General features: G+C 50.5%; 1 protein-coding gene across 3 annotated transcripts in view; it reads left to right on the plus strand.

Annotated features, from left to right (window-relative positions):
* The window catches only part of CAMTA1 (calmodulin binding transcription activator 1), a 987,191-nt gene that overhangs the window by 688,141 nt on the left and 279,927 nt on the right, over positions 1-19,123 (plus strand). The window lies entirely within an intron of this gene.

A 19,123-nucleotide genomic window follows, 5' to 3' on the forward strand; every position in this document is an offset into this window, starting at 1 on the left:
CCTGTCATCAGGGAAGACAGAAGCAGCGGGAGAGGCAGGCTGGCCCCCCTGGGGCTGAGCAAGGATGAACTTAGTGTGCTCCTAGGATAGGCAAGGCCACCCCCGGGCTCTACCCCTCCACGTCAAGGCCTCTTTCTTCTCCCAGAAAACAGGCCTGAGTAAACACCAGCTCCTCTCTCAGAGCAGCTTCTGGCTGAGAAAGGCCTCTGACTCCACGCTTTGAAATGGAGAAGTAGCTAAGGGGTGAAACAGAGCAGTGGTCCCAGTTCTGGCCTTGACAGCACACAACCCATAAGGCTAGGAGTTCTGCCTGGAGACAGACTAAGAGTGAAATCCCACCATTCGGGCCAGCGGCTACTCAGCACCAGCTTTGAGACTACCCAGCAAGCCCTGGGGCAGAGTCCCTGTAAACTTGGACAAGTCCTGGCTCCTCTAAGGCTTGGGCCATCCTCCAAGTGGGATGGATGCTAATCCCCCCCCTTGAGGGTTAGGGGACACAGAGCACATCACCTCTGCAGGGGACCTCAGTCAGGTCAGCCCCACCCTGAGGTCAGGCTCTCTCCCAGCACATGAACCTTCCTCCGGGACATGGGGTCTTGAGAACATTCCCAAGCCACTGAAGCCTCGCATCTTACACCTTCCTGTCTGTGGGCATAAGAAGCTGAGGATGGAGTGCTTACAGCAGGAGGCCTATATCAGAATTCTGCTCCAGGGAGCCCCTGCCCACCCCCATGCCTGCTGCTGGTGAAGGAAGCCTGTCCATCCTTGCAGCCCCTCATTGTGAGCCAGCGTGCAGTATCACTTGCTCAGGCAGCAGTGGCCAGAGACACATGATCCCAGAGAGATGACCCCAGTAGCTGAGCTGAGTGCAGAGCACAGCAAAGTGTGATGTCACACAAGAGTTCTGTTCGCAGCAGCAGCAGGAGGCAAAGCAGGACCCCGAAGCCTTAGCTCTGCCTCTGGACTGGAGGAGCATGGTGGGGGAGAAGGAAGCCACTGCAGCCCACTGGCCTAGCAGGCAGCACAGATGCAGAGTTGAAGACAGGTGGTATTGAATTAGCCACAGGTGCCGGGGGCTGTGAGTGCCCCCCCGCGCCTCTCCCCCATTCCCCCAACTGCCTGCAAGATTCAATACTGCCCTGTGCAGGTTAGCAGAATATTGGATTCCAAAGAGTCATATTTTAACGCTGCCGAATAGTTGCAGGCGACAAAAAACCTGTTTCTTTCCCATTTTATACATCCAGGAAATTTGTACCACATGCAGCCTGCATGTCATTACACACTTTAAAATATTGCATTCTCTCTCTCTCAAGCCTGAAGATCCATCACAAGGCAGGTAGAATGCAGGGCTGGGGGGAGAGCCCCTCCCCCACCCAAGAGCCCCTCCGTGGGGCCCAGAGGGAGCAGCTAAATGTAGGGTGTCTGCATCTCACAGTAAGGATCCAGCCTGCAGCCCCCAGCCCCGGGGAACTTCCCTCCTGAGGCTTCAGGACAATCAGTTATTTCCCCAGATAAGGGGACCTGGTGAAGGCGCTCACTTGCTTGGGAGAAGCAGGTGTAATTACAGAGGTCCTGGTAGGGCAGGGCTTTAAGTACAGAACACTGAGCCTTGAGATCCCCCCATTTCTGTGCTCAGACTCCTGGTCCAGGGAGATCGTCCTCCCGCCTTGGCCTGTTCAAGTGTGGAGCCAGTCCCAGTCTGCCCCCTGCCCCCGCTCTGCCCTCCTCCAGGGCAGAGACGTTTACATAATGTTCTCTTGCAGACTGCACTCTTAGAACCTACAGGGTGGGCTTTCAGAAGGCAGGTTTCCAGGGCTGCAGATCACAGGATGTGGAGCGACCACGGCTGCTTGGACCTCACAGAGCAGCTCAGCCCCTGGGCTCCACCCTGCGTGGGCCTCACCAGCACTAGCTGGCCACCCTCCCTGCCGCGACACTGCCTGAGGGGTCTGGACCCCACCCTGGAGGTACCAACAACATGACGAAGGTACCTCCTTCTCCGAAGCTCAGGCTCCATGTCTCCTGAGGGATGTTTTCTCCTTTCATCCTCTGCCCAAACAGCTTTTCTAGAACATTCAGTGCCAGGATTGGGAGGCATAGAGGAACGGGAGGCCAAACTTCCTTAAGAAGTTCTTCAAAGGGGCAGAAGACCTCCATGCCTGCCTGCCTTTTCTGTGCAGGCTCCTGGCATGGCTGGTGTAGGGGATTGAGTTTGGGCAGACCCTCAGCCCACAGAGCTCCATCATAAGGAGTCCCTGCCCCCAGACATCCCATGTTCCTCTCCCGCAACCCTGGTTTCCTCCGAGCCAGATCCCAACAACAGGATATTCCAGGTCCCTCTCCATTACCAGGTCAGGGCAGTCACAGGGCAAGGGGGTGGAGGGTCAACAGAGGGAATACAGATGGTCACATCACACCCAGGAGGAGGGAACAGCCTCGCTGAGCAGCCAAACCTTTCAGAAAGTGATGGAGAAGAGATGCAGAGAGGCGGGGCAGCTCGACTTTGGGGCTGAGATTGGACAGCAGGTGCTGGGCAGGGAGACAGCCAGAAAGGGTGACCCAGCCCCCACCCCAAGACCTCAGCCCCAGAGGCTGGGTCAGCCTTGTCCAGCCCTCTGTGGAAACCCTAGCACTTCGAACAGAGCCCGGCACGCGTCGGTGCTCAGCTAGCACGTGTCAATGGGACAGGTGGCCTCACAGGTGGGTCGGTCTCTCCTCCATCCTCCGAGGTCCTGGAGCTGAGGCAGTGGCACCGGGGAAGGGGTGTACTGGGGTCCCTGCCCCGTGTCTGTGCCTGGGCCACTATTTTAGTTTGTTTTTTTAATTGAGGTGAAGCTCACAGAACTTAGAGTGAACAGGTTTTTAAAATGTACTTATTTTTAATTGGAGGATAATTGCTTTACAATGCTGTGTTGGTTTCTGCCAAACATCAACATGAATCAGCCACATCAGTACGTATCTCTCTTCCCTCCTGAAGCTCTCTCCCACCTCCCATCCCATCCCACCCCTCTAGGTTGTCACAGAGCACCGGGTTTGAGCTCCCTGTCATACAACAAATTCCCACTGGCCGTCTATTTTACACATGGTAACGTGTATGTTTCAGTGCTGGTCTCTTCACCCCACCCCCTCCTTCCCCTACTGTGTCCACAAGAATGAATCATTTTTACGTGGACCATTCTGAGATACCTACTCCATCCACAGTGTTGTGCAGTCTTGGCTTCTGTCTAGTTCCAAAACATCTTCATCGCCCGCAGAGAAGCCCCGTACTCGTCAGTGATCACTCCCCATCCCCCATCCCCAGGCCCTGGTAAACACCCGTCTGCTTTCTGACTCCACGGATTTCCCAGATCTTGATATTTCCTACAAAAGGAATCATTCGGTCTGTGACCTTTGGGGTCTGGTTCTCTGTCAGAGCACTGTTTGTGAGGTCCATCCAAGCTGTTACATGTATCAATGTGTCGTTCCTTTTGATGGCCAAACCACATTCCTTGGTGTGACTATGCCACGTCGTGCTTGTCTGTGCATCCACGGATGGCCACGTGACTGTTTCCATCTCTCGTGAAGAGCGTTGCCATAAGCACGAGTGTACGTACACTGGCTTGAGAACCTTTTCCAGTTCCTTGGGTACATATCTGCGAGTGGAATTGCTAGATAATATGCTAATTCTACGTTTAACTTTTTGAGGAACAGGACAGTTTCTCTACAAGGTTCTGAGAGATGTTTGAATAGCCTTGCAATCGCCTGGTACTGCCAGGCTCCAAGGAAGCAGTGGACACTCACTATTCAAGGAGCTGGTGTGGGCTGGTGGGTGCTGAGAAACGAGACAGAGTAAGCGGGACCCAGACCGCGGTGGGCAGGCGGTGAATAGGCCTTTATCCCGAGGGAGGGGCGGCCACCTCTGGATTCACAGTAGTGAAGGCACAGTTAGATTCTTCACTGTGGTGCAGAGGCTGGGGGGCCGTGAAGCCAACCAGGTGAAGAAGTTCACACAGGCAGAGCAGAGGGACTGACAGGAAGGAGCTGGCAAGTTTGGGGTGGGGTGATGGGTGAGGAAGGTTCTGTGGGGCCATTTCCAAGGTGTGCCCTGGGGGTCTGCTGGCCCTGTGCGGCCTCCTCCGTGCGGTGGTTCCTGATGTGCGGGCAGTACTCTGACCAATAGTCTGGCCTTGGCCACCTTGCCCTCCTCCCTCCAGAGTAGAAGGCAATGCCTGCAGAGCAGACCTACAGGCAGGAGAAGGGGGGTTGGCTGTAGGGGCAGAAGCCCCCACCTTATGAGACAGGGTAGGCAGGCAGGAGTTTTGTCTGCCCTGGGGGCTGCTGCGGGGCCTTTGGTCCCCCAGGCCTCCCCCGAACCTGCAGCCTGGCCCACATAGCTAGGCCCCGGCGAAGGAGTGTGTCCTGGCATGTGATCTGTTCCGTAAAGGTTAGTCCAGCCCATCTTGAGGAAAACTGGGAATGTCAAGGGAAACCTGGACAGAATCCCGGAGGATCTGACTTTCCCCCCAGCCAACAGGAGGGTCTTAGCGCTCATCCCTGTGGGGTAGACTTCTAGCTCCAGGCCCCTGGAGTTCCTGACTCTGGCCTCTCCCTCTTCCATTTCCATTTTGGCCAGTTCTAGGAAGCTCAGCCTCTGCTGCTTATTTTAAAATGTGCCCTGAATATTTGTGGAAGTTGGAGAGAAATGATGAGAGTGATGCCTCCACACACAGCCTGAGTGGGGTCTCCACCATGCAGCTGCCCCGAGCTGTCAGTGGTGCTGAGGGAGAGCCTCTGTGATCCCAGGGAGGAGGGCAGGTGAGATGTTATCTGTGTGGAAGAGCACCCTGAGATGGCAGGAGGAGGGCGTACCTGGGAAAACCGGGGGAACCTGTGTTTACTAAAGACCTCCTATGTGTCCAGCACTGCACACACATTGTTATTTAATTCCCATTCAGTCCAACAAGAAGGAAATGGCAACCCACTCCAGTATTTTTGCCTGGAGAATCCCATGGACAGAGCAGTCTGGTGGGCTATGGTTCATAGGGTCACAAAGAGCCAGACACAACTGAGCGACTGAACACACACAGTCCAACAAACCTGCAGGACTGGGGTCCTTGTCCATCTGTCTTATAGTAACCAGGACGTTGAGATTCAAAGTCACCCAATCCATCCTGACCCCCACCTCCACCCCACCCCACCCTAGTCATTGCCCTGTGACTCCAGACATACAGGTGAGTTTCCAACCCAGGTCTGGCTCCAACACCCACATCCTCCTCCCCCAGACCATCCAAGAAGGATGTGGATCAGATCAAGAAATCAATGCTCAGGGAGACCAGTGGTGTAGGCAATGTTCATAGGCTGCTAAATGCCACCATGGGGCTCTCCAGGCAAGAATACAGGAGTAGGTTACCATTTCCTTCTCTAGACCCTGATGCTGGGAAAGATTGAAGGCAAAAGGAGAAGAGGGTGACAGAGGATGAGATGGTCAGATAGCATCACCAAGTCAATGGACATGAATTTGAGCAAACTCCAGAAGATGGTGGAGGGCAGAGGAGCCTGGTGTGCTGCAGTCCATGGGGTTGCAAAGAGTCAGACACGACATAGTGACTGAACATCAACGAATGCCACTAGGGCAGGGGCTCTGGGAGGCACTGAGAGCATCTTCAGTTCGGTCAGTATTGGAGCTTCAGCTTCAGCATCAATCCTTTCAATGAATATTCAGGACTGATTTCCTTTAGGATTGACTGGTTTGATCTCCTTGCAGTTCAAGGGACTCTCAGGAATTTTCTCCTATGCCACAGTTCAAAAGCATCAGTTCTTCAGCACTTAGCTTTCTTCAGCACTAAGCACTTAGTTTTTTATGGTCCAACTCTTACATCCATACATGACTACTGGAAAAACCATAGCTTTGACTAGATGGATGTTTGTCGGCAAACTAATGTCTCTGCTCTTTAATATGCTGTCTAGGTTCATCATAGCTTTTCTTCCAAGGAGCAAGCGTCTTTTAATTTCATGGCTGCAGTCACCATCTGCAGTGATTTTGGAGCCCAGGAAAATAAACTCTATCACTGTTTCCATTGCTTCCCCATCTATTTGCCATGAAGTGATGGGACCGGACGCCAAGATCTTAGTTTTTTGAATGTTGAGTTTTAAGTCAGCTTTTTCACGCTCCTCTTTCACTTTTATCAAGAGGCTCTTTAGTTCCTCTTCACTTTCTGCCATAAGGGTGGTGTCATCTGCATATCTGAGGTTATTGGTATTTCTCCCGGCAATCTTGATTCCAGCTTATGCTTCATCTAGCCCAGCATTTCTCACGATGTACTCTGCATAAAGTTAAATAAGCAGGATGACAATATACAGCCTTGACATACTCCTTTCCCAATTTGGAACCAGTCCATTGTTCCATGTCTGGTTCTAACTGTTGCTCCTTGACCTGCATACAGATATCTCAGGAGGCAGGTAAGATGGTCTGGTATTCCCATCTCTTCAAGAGTTTTCCATAGTTTGTTGTGATCCACACAGTCAAAGGCTTTAGTGTAGTCAATGAAACAGAAGTAGATGTTTTCCTGGAACTCTCTTGTTTTTCGATGATCCAACAGATGTTGGCAATTTGATCTCTGGTTCCTCTGCCTTTTCTAAATCCAGCTCAAACATCTGGAAGTTCTCAGTTCATGTACTATTGAAGCCTCACTTGGAGAATTTTGAGCATTACTTTGCTAGCATGTGAGATGAGTGCAATTGTGTGGTAGTTTGTACATTCTTTGGCATTGCCTTTCTTTGGCATTGGAATGAAAACTGACCTTTTCCAGTCCTGTGGCCACTGCTGAGTTTTCCAAATTTGCCGGCATATTGAGTGCAGCACTTTCACAGCATCATCTTTCAGGATTTAAAACAGCCTAGCTGGAATTCCATCACCTCACTCGCTTTGTTTGTAGTGATGCTTCCTAAGGCCCACTTGACTTCGCATTCCAGGATGTCTGGCTCTAGGTGAGCGATCACACCATCATGGTTATCTGGGTCGTGAAGATCTTTTTTGTACAGTTCTTCTGTGTATTGTTGCCACCTTTTCTTAATGTCTCCTGCTTCTGTTAGGTCCATAGACGTCCTCAGCACACTTGTTTCCAGCGCCAGGGTGGGGTTGAGCTCGCCTTGCTCGGTGGGTCCCTCAGCTTCTTATGGGCCCAACTCCCTACCCATCCTGGGGTCTCTCTTCAGCCAGATTCAGCCTTTGGTGTGATTCTGATTTGTGAGTGTTTCTGACACTGCCCCTGATCCATCTCCTGATGCTGGGAGCTCCTTGCACAGCTGGGCACTGCCCCACTGCCCTCTCTCTTTTGTAGGAATGTTTTGTGAACTTGAGAAAAAAACGGGAAAGGGCCAATTCCCTCTGTCCAGCCCATTAATTCTGCATTCTCAGGCCCGAATTAACCTTGGCAAGGCTTTGAGAGGAGAGAGTAATTCTAACCTTAAAAATCTGCTGATTAAAGCTGGTTTCAGGAATTCGATTCCACTTAATGTCTTGGCAGGGAGCCCAGCCTTGCATTAACATAGCCAGACAGAGTCCTGGCGTTTTCCTCCAGCTTCGTAATAAACAAAACCCCATCGGCCGCTTTGCGCAAGAATTCCTTGCCTGGACTCCCTGGCTGCGAGCCGCTGCGTGTGTTGAAGGGAGCCCTGGGTACCAGGATGGTGTCACGGGTGCCTGGAGTGGGTGGCGCTGGGAGCTGAGTTCTAGCAGGCTCCAGAGCGAAGCAGTAATTACAGCCAAAGTGCCAGCCCTGCGTGTGCTGAGCAGGGCAGTCGTCAGAGGGCCATTCGAGTTTTGGACAGCTCTTAACATCTGAATGTCTTCTGGGGGCTATGGGGTGGGCTCCCGGTGTCCTCCCTTCTGAAAACAGGGGACCAAAGCACGCAAGATGAGACGGGCAAGGACAGCTATCCGGGAATGCACACGGAAAACTTCCAGCACCATGGATGCAGCCCCCAGCCCCCTACAGAGGCTCAGTGACCCTCCCCTCTAATTAGTCACCACATAGTCTAAAACCGGCAAGATCCAGTTATGATGCGTCCGCCTAAACAGATCGGTGGGCAAGGGGAACACCAGCCAGACCGAGAATTCCTCGTAGGTGTTCATTTTCCTCATCAGAGTCCCCACTCGGTGCAGGTGGGGGCCCGTGGGCAATGCGGGGGTTCTGAAACCACTGGAGGAAAGCAGGGGGGAAGGGATGGAGGAACGGAGCAGGGGAAGGAGGCCACGATCAGTGTAAAGCACGTTCCGGATCCGTTCCAGCCACCTGGCTGGGCTCCAAGAAACAGGTCTCAGCAATGCACTTTGATGAGAGAGAGGAAATTTCACTTTATTTATTTATTATTTATGCCCAGTACTCTTAGGAAGTATTTGGGATAAAAACAGCCCAGACACAGTGAAACAGGCTAAAAGAACAGGAACTTCAAAGTGGGAAGGTAACCAGATCAGAGTATGGAGAGAGAGAGGGAGAGAGAGAGAGGAGGAGAGGGAGAAAGAGACAGGCGTCCCTACTGCTGCTGGCAGAGTGTGGGGTGCTGCCCGGTGCACCCAGTGGGAAAAGCGGTGAATGAACACCCTCGTGGGGGCCCTGGGAACCAGTGCCAGAAGGGACTTCTGAGACACAGGAATGCCCTGGGTGACCTGATTTCCCAGAGCAGTTTGACAAATGCTGGGGACAAGGAGAGGGAGAGGAGATCACAGACCCAGCTCAGAGTCCCCAGGAGATGGGAAAGGGGGCAGGTGAGAGTGGCCAAATACCTGGACAGACCCCAGCCGAGGCTCTACCCTTGGGGTCACGTATGGGAACAGACGCTGGTGGAGACCACAGAGGGTTAAGCCCACGGCCCCCTCCCACCTGCCCTGGTCTCCAGCTGGAGATTCATGACTCAGATCAACTCCTTCCCTAAATCCAAATTTACCTTATTATCAATTTTTAGCCATTATTCCATTTTATGCCCGCTAATTTATTAATCCTGGAAACCCCCAAAAACAATAAAGCTGAGGCTCCAAGGGATTTTATTTATATCTTTAAACATGATTTTTATGCCTTTTTATCTAAAAATTCATTTAATTTTTATCACCCTCCTCATTCATGTCGTGGTTAGGCTGCAGCGGCTCAATTTAGATGGGTTCCTCCAGCAAATGCTCAGCTTCCCCCGTGGGAAGGCTGCCCAGGTGAGCGGAGGCAGGTGGGTTTGATGCTGTGCAGTGGCCCCAGGTCAGGACTGTCTCCTCTCCAGTCCCTGGAAAAGGCCAGCAGTGAGGGGACTTCCCAGAACACACAGCATCCCCTCATCCCTTATTCCTGCCCCTCACTTCCTCTTCAGGTTCCTTTATAGCTACTGAAAGGCCCTGCGCTGTGAAGATGACCTAGAACTTTCCAGAGTGAAAACTGAGCACCTTTCTCCAAGACCCACTGCCTGTGTTTCTCGCCACTCCCCACCCAGACCCAGGGGCCGTGAAGCCTGAAGTGGGGGTGGGAGGCACTGCCTCCATCCTTCCCCCCAGGCTACAGCCCACCTGTCCTCCCCCCAACAGAGCCCCCACCTGGAGGGTCTCTGTGGTGCTTTCTTCTCGCCCAAGGTGCCACCCCCCGATCCTACGTGCCCTTCCTCTGAGCTCCGCCAGTTCAGGTGCCTGGGGTGGGGGGGGGGGGGTCTCTCCTGTCTCCAGGGACTAGGGGCCCACAGGCACTTCCTGCAGGACAATGGGCTGAGGTCGCACATGTGCTGGGCCTGCCAGGCACTACCCTATTCTCTCCTGCACGCTGCCCATCTGGGCGGGGTGGCAGTCTGTTGCCCCCACATCAGTTTCTGTCTGCCCCTCAATCCCCCCAGCTCCGAGGACACAGCCTGTGACCCTGGACAAGGTGTTGACATCCCTGAGACCCCATTTGCACATCTGCACACAGGGGTTTGGGTTCTCAGAGGTGCCGTCAGAGATCGTCTTAGGAGAGGCTGGAGGCCAAGTCAATGATGATCTAATATTCCAGGTCTCTCCTGTCACCCAACCCCGGAGGCCGAATCAGACTGCAATCCATTTAGCTCAAACTAATTTTAAAGCAATTCGCTATTTAACAAGTTCTGAGGCCCTGTGCTTTTGCAGGCAGCCTGCGAATTGAATCATTTAGTCTAATCTTAGATTAATACAAACCAAATCCTCTCTCTCAACCACAAGACTGAAGGTCCTGGAGGCAAGGGTGCAGGCCAGGCACAGAGCAGACAATATGGAGTGTGGTTTACACGCCCTCCTATTACATGGGAGCCAAGGCCCAGCCCAACCCAGGCGACTTTCGAGTGTGGCCATCACCATATCAGACACCGGAACTGGAAAATTCATCTGCCCTGCCTGGAATATTCTGGATGAATGGCTGTGCCCTGTCATTGCTTCAGAGCGGGATGAAATCCTCATCTCGGTGGATTTTCCCTTCCCTTCTATCATCTGTTTTTCTTCTGCCACCTTTACATCAGGTGTGCATGCTCAGTCACTTCGCTCGTGTCTGACTCTTTGCGACCCCACAGACTGTAGCCTGCCAGGCTCCTCTCTCCATGGGATTCTCCTGGCAAGAATACCGGAGTGGGTTGCCATGCCCTCCTCCAGGGGATCTTCCCCTTCCAGGGATCAAACCCATATCTTCTGCATCTCCTGAATTGGCAGGTGGATTCTTTCCCTACTGAGTCACCTGGGAAGCCCCTTTACCATGATGCATCTTAAATCTCTTCATCTTTGTCATGTGTGCGTCAGATTCAAGTGTGAGAGAAACCAGGCACTTAAAATCTGTACTCTGATTCCCTTGTGGAGATATTCGTCTCCCCAGGGAGAGACAGGCAAAGCCACTGGGGGACCTGAGACCAGGCCACTGAGGAGGCATGTGGGCCATGAGCCTAACCCAGCTCTCTCTCCCGCCCCTGCTGGTGGCCTGGCTGCTGGGGGCTAGTGCAGGACTGTTTGCAGAGGAGGTGGCAGGGGGACCCTCATAGGGAGGATTGTTGTCCTTCAGTTGCTTAGTCGTGTCTGACTCTTCTGTGACCTCATGGGCTGTAGCCCACCAGCCTCATCTGTCCATGGAATTTCCCAGGCAAGAATACTGAAGTGGGTAGCCATTCCCTTCTCCAGGGGATCTTCCTAACCAGGGATCAAACATGCATCTCATGCATTGGCAGGTGGATTCTTTACAGCTGAGCCACCTGGGAAGTCCCATAAAGACGATTAGAGATGGAGATTAGCTGTAAACACCCTAGTCTGGGGACACAGTAGGTATTATCTCTATGTTAAAGGAGGCTTTGGTGGGGAGACGGGAGGCAGGGGGAGAAGCTGGGGAGTGAGCTTTTCTGCGTTGAACACAGGGACTCAGGGATTCACTCACTGTGAGCACCAACCATCAAACATTCCAGCCCCCCAAAGTGGAGCTGCCCCCAACACCCCAGCCTCCACTTCTTCCCCCAGTCCATAGCTTCTCCAAATCTTGGGTCCAGGGATCCCAGGTTCCAGGGGGCCCCACTGAGCATCTCTGAACTGGGCCCCTGCTCATGGTCTCTGGAACCTCAGGGTCCAATAGAACTTTCTGTGACAATGGGGAGCCACTGACTCCTGTGAGCACTTGAAATGAGCCTAGTGCCAAGAACTGGAATTTCTAGTTTATTTCATTCTACGTAATTTGAATTTGAACAAATTCTCCTAACTATGATGCCCTCCTCTAGAAAGACCTGTCTCTTGATACTAGGGATGTGCATTCCCATGGTCCACAGAATAAGATTCTGGGCTCGAGTTTCCCCAGAGGAGGAGGTCGACAGCAGGCTTTGGCTTTGGGGGTTCCCTGCCTCCTGTGGGAGGGGCCCCCAAAGAGCAGAATACAAAGGTCTTGCCCAGAGAAGAAATTTTGTAGGTGATCAAGGCCATGGGGATGAGAAGCAGCTTCACCTCTCCAGTCCTGCTCTGGCTGCTTTCAGCTGCCCTTACTTTATTTCACTGAATTCTGCTTAGTTCATAAAATGAAGATGCTTGACCAGGAGAGGAAGCCTTGTTCTCACTGAACACCTGTTGCATGCCAGGACATCCTCCATGCCAAGCACGGTGCCCGAGTGTCTGTTGATCTCACACTTAGGTGATGCATGTCTCACTCTGGCCCCCAAAACACACTTCTACAACTGAGTCCAGTTTGAAAAACAATCAGGTCCTCTGAGCTTCCCGCGGACGATGCTGGGGAGTGTGATATACTCAGTTGTTGTTGTTCAGTTGCTAAGTCATGCCTGACTCTGCGACTTCAGGGACTGCAGCGCACCAGGCTTCCATGCCCATCACCAACCCCCAGAGCCTACTCAAACCCGTGTCCATCGAGTCGGTGATGCCATCCAACCATCTCATCCTCTGTCATCCCCTTCTCCTCCTGCCTTCAATCTTTTCCAGCATCAGGGTCTTTTCCAATGAGTCAGTTCTTCAGTTCAGGTGGCCAAAGTATTGGAGCTTCAGCTTCAGCAACAGTCCTTCCAATGAATATTCAGGACTGATTTCCTTTAGGATGGACTGGTTTGATATTCTTGCAGTCCAAGGGACTCTCAAGAGTCTTCTCCAGTGCCATAGTTTGAAAGCATCAATTCTTCAGTGCTCAGCCTTCTTTATGGTCCAACTCACATCCATATGTGACTACCAGAAAAGTCATAGCTTTGACTATTTGAATCCTTGTTGGTAAAATGATGTCTCTTCTTTCTAACACACTGTCTAGGTTTGTCATAGCTTTCCTTCCGAGGAGCAAATGTCTTTTAATTTCATGGCTGCAGTCATTTTGGAGCACAAGAAAAGAAAATCTGTCATTGGTGCACTTTTTCCATTCTACTTGCCACGAAGTGATAGGACTGGATACCATGATCTTAGTTTTTTGAATGTTGAGTTTCAAGCGAGCTTCTTCACTCTCTCACCCTCATCGAGTTCCTCTTCACTTTCAGCCAGTAGAACAGTATCGTCTGCATATCTGAGATTGTTGATGTTTCTCCTGGCAGTCTTGATTCCAGCTTGTAATTCATCCAGCCTGGCATTTTGCATGATGTACTCTGCATAAATTAAATAACAGAGGTGACAATATACAGCCTTGTCCTTTCTCAATTTTGAACCAGTCCATTTTTCCATGTCCAATTATAATTGTTGCTTCTTGACCCATATACAGGTTTCTCAGGAGACAAGTAAAGTGATCTGTACTCCCATCTCTTTAAGAATTTTCCACAGTTTGTTGTGATCCACGCAGTCAAAGGATTTAGCATAGTCAATGAAGCAGAAGTAGAGGTTTTTCTGGTATTTTCTTGTTGTCTCCATGATCCAATAAATGTTTGCAATTTGATCTCTGGTTCCTCTGCCTCTTCGAAATCCAGCTTGTAGATCTGGAAGTTCTCAGTTCACATACTGCTGAAGCCTATCTTGAAGGATTTTGAGCATAACCTTGCTAGCATGTGAAATGAGTGCAATTGTACAGTAGTTGGAACATTCTTTGACATTGCCTTTCTTTGGGATTGAAATGAAAATTGACCTTTTTTAGGTTTCCATCATGGTTATCTGGATCATTAAGACCTTTTTTGTGTGTGTTTCTTCTGTGTATTCTTGCCATCTCTTCTTAATCTCTTCTGCTTCTGTTAGGTCCTTACTGTTTCTGTCATTTATCATGCCCATCCTTGCATGAATGGGATATCTCTAGTTTTGATATCTCTAGTTTTCTTGAAGACATCTCATATCTTTTCAATTCTATTGTTTTCCTCTATTTCTTTGCATTGTTCATTTAAGACAGGCTTCTTATCTCTCCTTACTATTCTCTGGAACTCTGCATTCAGTTGAGTTTATCGTTTCCTTTCTCCCTTGTCTTTCATGTATCTTCTTGCCTCAGCTATTTGTAGAACCTTCTCAAACAACCACTTTGCCTTCTTGCATTTCTTTTTCTTTGGTATGGTTTTGGTCACTGCCTCCTGTACAATGTTAGGAACCTGCACCCATAGATATTCAGGCACTCTACAAGGTCTAATCCCTTGAATCTGCTCATCATCTCCACTGTATAATCAGGGATTTTATTTAGGTCATACCTGAATGGCCTAGTGGTTTTCCCTACTTTCTTCAATATAAGCCCGAATTTTGCAATACCAAGCTGATGATCTGAGGCACAGTCAGCTCCGGGTCTTGTTTTTGCTAACTGTATAGAGCTCCATCTTCAGCTGCAAAAAAACATAATCAATTTGATTTCAGTATTGATCATCTAGTGATGCCCATGTGTAGAGTCATCTCTTGGGTTGTTGGAAAGGGTGTTTGCTATGACCAATGTGTTCTCTTGACAAAATTCTGTTAGCCTTTGCACTGCTTCATTTTGTACTCCAAGGCCAAATTTGCCCGTTATTCCAGGTATCTCTTGACTTCCTACTTTTGCATCCCAATCCCCTATAATGAAGAGGACATCTTTTTTGGTGTTAATTCTAGAAGGTCTTGTAGGTCTTCATAGAATTGGTCAGCTTTAGCTTTTTTGGCATCAGTGGTTGGGGCATAGAGTTGGATTACTCTGATGTTAAAGAGTGCTCTTTACATTTTTTTTTTTTAATGGTTGGGAAAAAATCCAAAGAAGAATGATATTCATGACAGGTGAAAATTATGCAAAATTCAAATTCCAGTGTCCATAAATAAAGTTTGGGGACACATTCATTACCTGTCATCTAAGCTGCTTTTGCACCCCCCTCCCCCCTCCGCCAGAATACAGCTGAGCAGCGATAGCCGAGACCACCTGACTCACAAGGCTGAGGATATCTACTTCTGGCCCTTTGCAGAAAGTCTGCCAATCCCTGCGATAGGGGAGCTGCTGATGGGAACATTGGATGGCAGAGGGGGTGTCTAATACCCTGAGGCACAGCCCACCTCCCATGCTGCCCCCTGCCTCCAGAGGGGTCATTTCCAGGGATTTCTGCCACTGACTGCATCAGGAGAGTCTCTGTGGAGGAGGGAGGATCTGAGATCGACTCAGGAGGGTGGAGTTTGCACAGGAGAGGACGGAGCCCACCCTGGGGTGTGGGATTGTACAAGTGAACATGTGGAAGTGGGAAGCACTGGGTTGGCTTGCTAATAGCGAGGCAAACGTTTTCTAGAGCAGAAGCCAAGAGTGGCAGAAACCATGGGGGATGGGAGGGGCTGAGTTCCTGTTGGAGAGAAACAGTTGGAGACAGAGACAGAGAAGCAGCCTTTGAGAGCTGGATGGGAAGGGGGCCCATCCTCCAGTCTCCATGCCCACCAATAAACATCTCACCACCTGAGACATTCCCTTCTTGGTCCACCGAGGCCACTGGATTATCAAGCCCTGATGGACCATCTGGCACCTGGGGGACCCCCGGCAGCTGAGTCTGTTAGGAAAAAAAATCCCTTTGAGGAGATTTGAGGATGACATTGTCTTCTGAAATATCCCTTTCCAAAACATATATTTCAAAGTGAAGGGAGTTCTTGTCTGCTATTGGTTTCCCCTATAATTGTATCTTTCTTCTTTATTTAAGAAAAAAAAAAGAAAAAACAGCCTATAGTGTCACACAAGCAATTTTGAATATTTAAGAAAAAAACTCTTCCTTGCTCAACTGTCATTTGAAAGGGAAGCTGTCATACCTTAATTTTTCGACTATAACTAATTTGAGCATTACTTTCATCTAAAGGGCGATGTTTGCCTGCATTTCCTATAAATAGCTAGTTGTTTTCTCTTGTTCTTTCCTTGTTTTATGTGATGCACATAAACAAGAGGCCCAGTGTGTCCTTTCCTGCAAACACCCCCACACACGGGTGCACCCATCCCTTGCGCTCACACATACTCACACACACATAGACACGCACACTCAGCAGCACCCGCCAGCCCCGGATTGAACTCCCCGCCTCCATCATGTCACAGCCCCCAGATGCAAACCTCAACCCAGGGACCACCCCCAGGGGACCCCCAGAGCCTGATCAAAAAGCACCAGGAGCTGGTACTACACAGATGACTACAGAAAAACACCTTGGCTTTTTTGATTAGTGGTTAAAGGAATGGATTTGATATGCTGTGTGCAATTAATCCATGATTGGCTTGGGGATAACTCTGTCATGTGGACTGAAAACGGGCAGGAAGGCTGCAGCATGAGGATGATGGTGACCATGAGAAATGGCCAGGGAGCCTGGACCAGGATGGGGCCGTGGGTGGTTTGGAGTTGCGAGTTATATAGGCACGCAGTGAGGTGGCCTGGCATGGCACATACCCGCTGGTCAGAGAATTTGTGAATTCACGTCTTGTCTGCTCTACCTACCTGAACCAGCAGGCACGGCTCTGTGCTGCCGAAACCAGCCTGAGTGGATGGACCCCACTCCTGGGCATTCCACACCATTCCTATGCTGAGGACATGGAGATTCCTACTGCCAGCCCAGATCCAGAGCTCGGCAACCTTCCGCTTTCTGTGTGTCTTCTCTTGGGGGTCTTACGAGCTCCTCAGAATCTCCAGTAGAAATGTGAAATCAGCCCTCACAGCTGCCCAGGAGACAGAGAGAGGAAGGTGCCCACTTTGCAGCCAGGCTGGAGGAGACCCCTCCCAGCAGGCGGATGGCAGGTCTCCCCCCATGAGCAGGATGCCTTGCTCTGAAATCCACCCCTACTGGCCCTAGTTCACTAAGACCAGGCACTGGAAGCCTCCCTCCAGACAGCTATCCAACACTTGTCAGTTTTCCTTGAAACTGAAGCTTAGCCCCCCTCTTTTTTAATAGTATTTATTTGGGTGCACCAAGTCTTAGTTGCAACATGTGAGGTCTTGCAGGTGTGGCATGCAGAATCTAGTTCTCTGACAGGGGTTGAACCCGGGCCCCCCTGCATTGTGAACTCAGAGTCTTAACCACTGGACTGCCAGGGAAGTCCTCACAAGCAGAAATCAAACATGTATTGTCTCTGGGTCTTGCCCTGCACCAGGCTGTTGAGACCAGTGTTCTGAGGGTACTGTTTGGGGGAATTTTGGGCCACCTTCATTGAAAGGTCCTGCCTGCCAGGAGCTCCCTTCCAGGAGATACAGATAGATAAATCAGCTATGGACTGACTGGTGTGCTAGGCAGGGAAACACTGTCCGGCAGGACTGTCTGATGCCTTCAGGCTTCTTGAGTCTTTGGTGCTCCCTGGGGAGCTTCCTCCCTCCATGCCATTTGACGCAGCTGCTCTTGTCCAGGGTGCCTCTCTCCCACCTTTCTAAGATCGTGCTTCTCATCTGTGGAGACCAGAGACATCAGATCACCAGGGTGGTTGGAGTAACATCTAAAAATAGACTAGCTAGGTTCTGAGTGAGGCCCCAAGGGTTCCTCTGATTAAAATGCATGAGCCTTGATGTAGAAACGGCGATTTTTCTTTTTAACATCACTCTGTTTATTGGATGGTTCTGGATGGTTCAGGATAGGGGAGAGTGCCCAAGAGGGGGGTGCTGGGATGGCTGGGGAGAGGGGCCGTACTCTCATGGGAGGGAAACACAGTAGGTGTTTGGTAAACTCTCGGTGATTACCTAGCACTTGGTGCAAGGATGCTGCAGACCAACCCAGACAGAATGCAGTTAATGGAGGGGCAGATGGTGCTGCAAACGGCCATGTTCTTTTCAAGTTCAAAGAAAAGCGGTGGAAAGAGAAAGAGACAGGTGAAGAGGGGCAGTCATTGCAAACTCTCGAGAGGATGAACAGTGCAGAAAGAGGCTTTCATTTCAAAGAGAGGGAGAGACTTCTCCCAACAGTTTATGTCTCCCTCCATCCGGCTCCCTCCATCCGGCCTGACTGAAAGCAATGAAACTGCCCACAAGGACACGCAGCATCCAAATGAAGGGGCTGATGTAAGTTGCAGGTGGCTTGCTCCTCCACAGCAACCAAACACTCATAGAAACTGTCCAGACACGAGGCTCCTTTGGCAGGAAGGAATGAGCTATCAAAAAAATAGTTTTGTTCTGTTGTTTTTTTTTTTAAAGAAAGAAACACAGTTTATTGAAAACCAGAAAAGTCAGAAAAGAATATTGCCTTCTTAATAATAAATACACATTTTGTGGGCAAGAATTGCAAGGGAATCGTTTAAATTAATTTCCGCTTTGTTTGTTTGGTTTGTACAGGGCTTAAGTCCCAGCTGACAGCAATCTGTAAAAGTTCTAACATATTGGAAATCTGATTTTCTTGCAGCCAGAGTCCCATAGTCCAAAATGATTTCTCTTTCAGCTCTGCTAATCAGACAGGCAGGGCTCAAATGGACTCCTAGTTGAACCAAATTGCACTTGGTCTTTTTGAGGATGTGAAAAATAACTGATAAAAGCTGTAAACGCAGAGCTGCCGGCCATCGCTCTCTGCAGAGTTGGTGTGGGTGTTGGGGGACTTCGGTGAGAGGGGAGGGGAACACCTTCCTGTCCTCCGTCCTCTGAGGCTCTGTGGGCTGCCTTCTCTTTCTGCCCCTTCTGGAACCTGTGCTATGGGAAGCTAGCGGAACTCCAAAGAAAATAGAAGTTCATTCTAATTTGGAATTGGAGGCTCCAAAAGAAAAGACCAATTTCCTCCCGCTCAGACTCTGAGAGTTCAATTTCAGGAGGGATCTGACTGTTCTCATTAGCTCCTTTTTTCTCACCCCTACCGACAGGCAGGCCCCCACAGCGCCCAGGACATAATGTGCTGCCCTGACTTGTGTCCCTCCCTCAGTCCCGGTCAGCTCACCTGGATCTGAGAGACAAGCCCCATGAGAGCTGTCCCTCCTCATGTCCCCTCTCTCTGCTGTTCCTGAACTTGAGTCCTTGCCCACCTTCTCCATCCTGGCTCGAGCTGTTTTCTCAAACCAGATCCATCTGCAAAAGATGCAGGTTGATACTTGTAACAAGCACAAGTATGAATAGAAAACTAAATAAAAACCAGAAAGTGGGGGCTGTACGCAAGAGGTCTCAGGCTCTAGAGGTTAGTCTGAGGGAGTGCTGCCTCTCCCCAGCCCCCCAGCCTTCAAGCTCCTCCCAGCCAGGGCCGCCAGGGAGGACTCTCCTTGGCCAAGAAAGGTCTGGAATGTGTGTCTGTTCAGTCCCTCCCTGAACACCAAAGGGTCTTAACTCAGACTCTCTGCATGAGCACCAGGGTAACTCCCAGGGTAACTGCCCTAAAGTG

The sequence above is a fragment of the Bubalus bubalis genome, chromosome 5 (assembly GCF_019923935.1).
Source record: "Bubalus bubalis isolate 160015118507 breed Murrah chromosome 5, NDDB_SH_1, whole genome shotgun sequence".
NCBI classification, from domain to species: domain Eukaryota; kingdom Metazoa; phylum Chordata; class Mammalia; order Artiodactyla; family Bovidae; genus Bubalus; species Bubalus bubalis.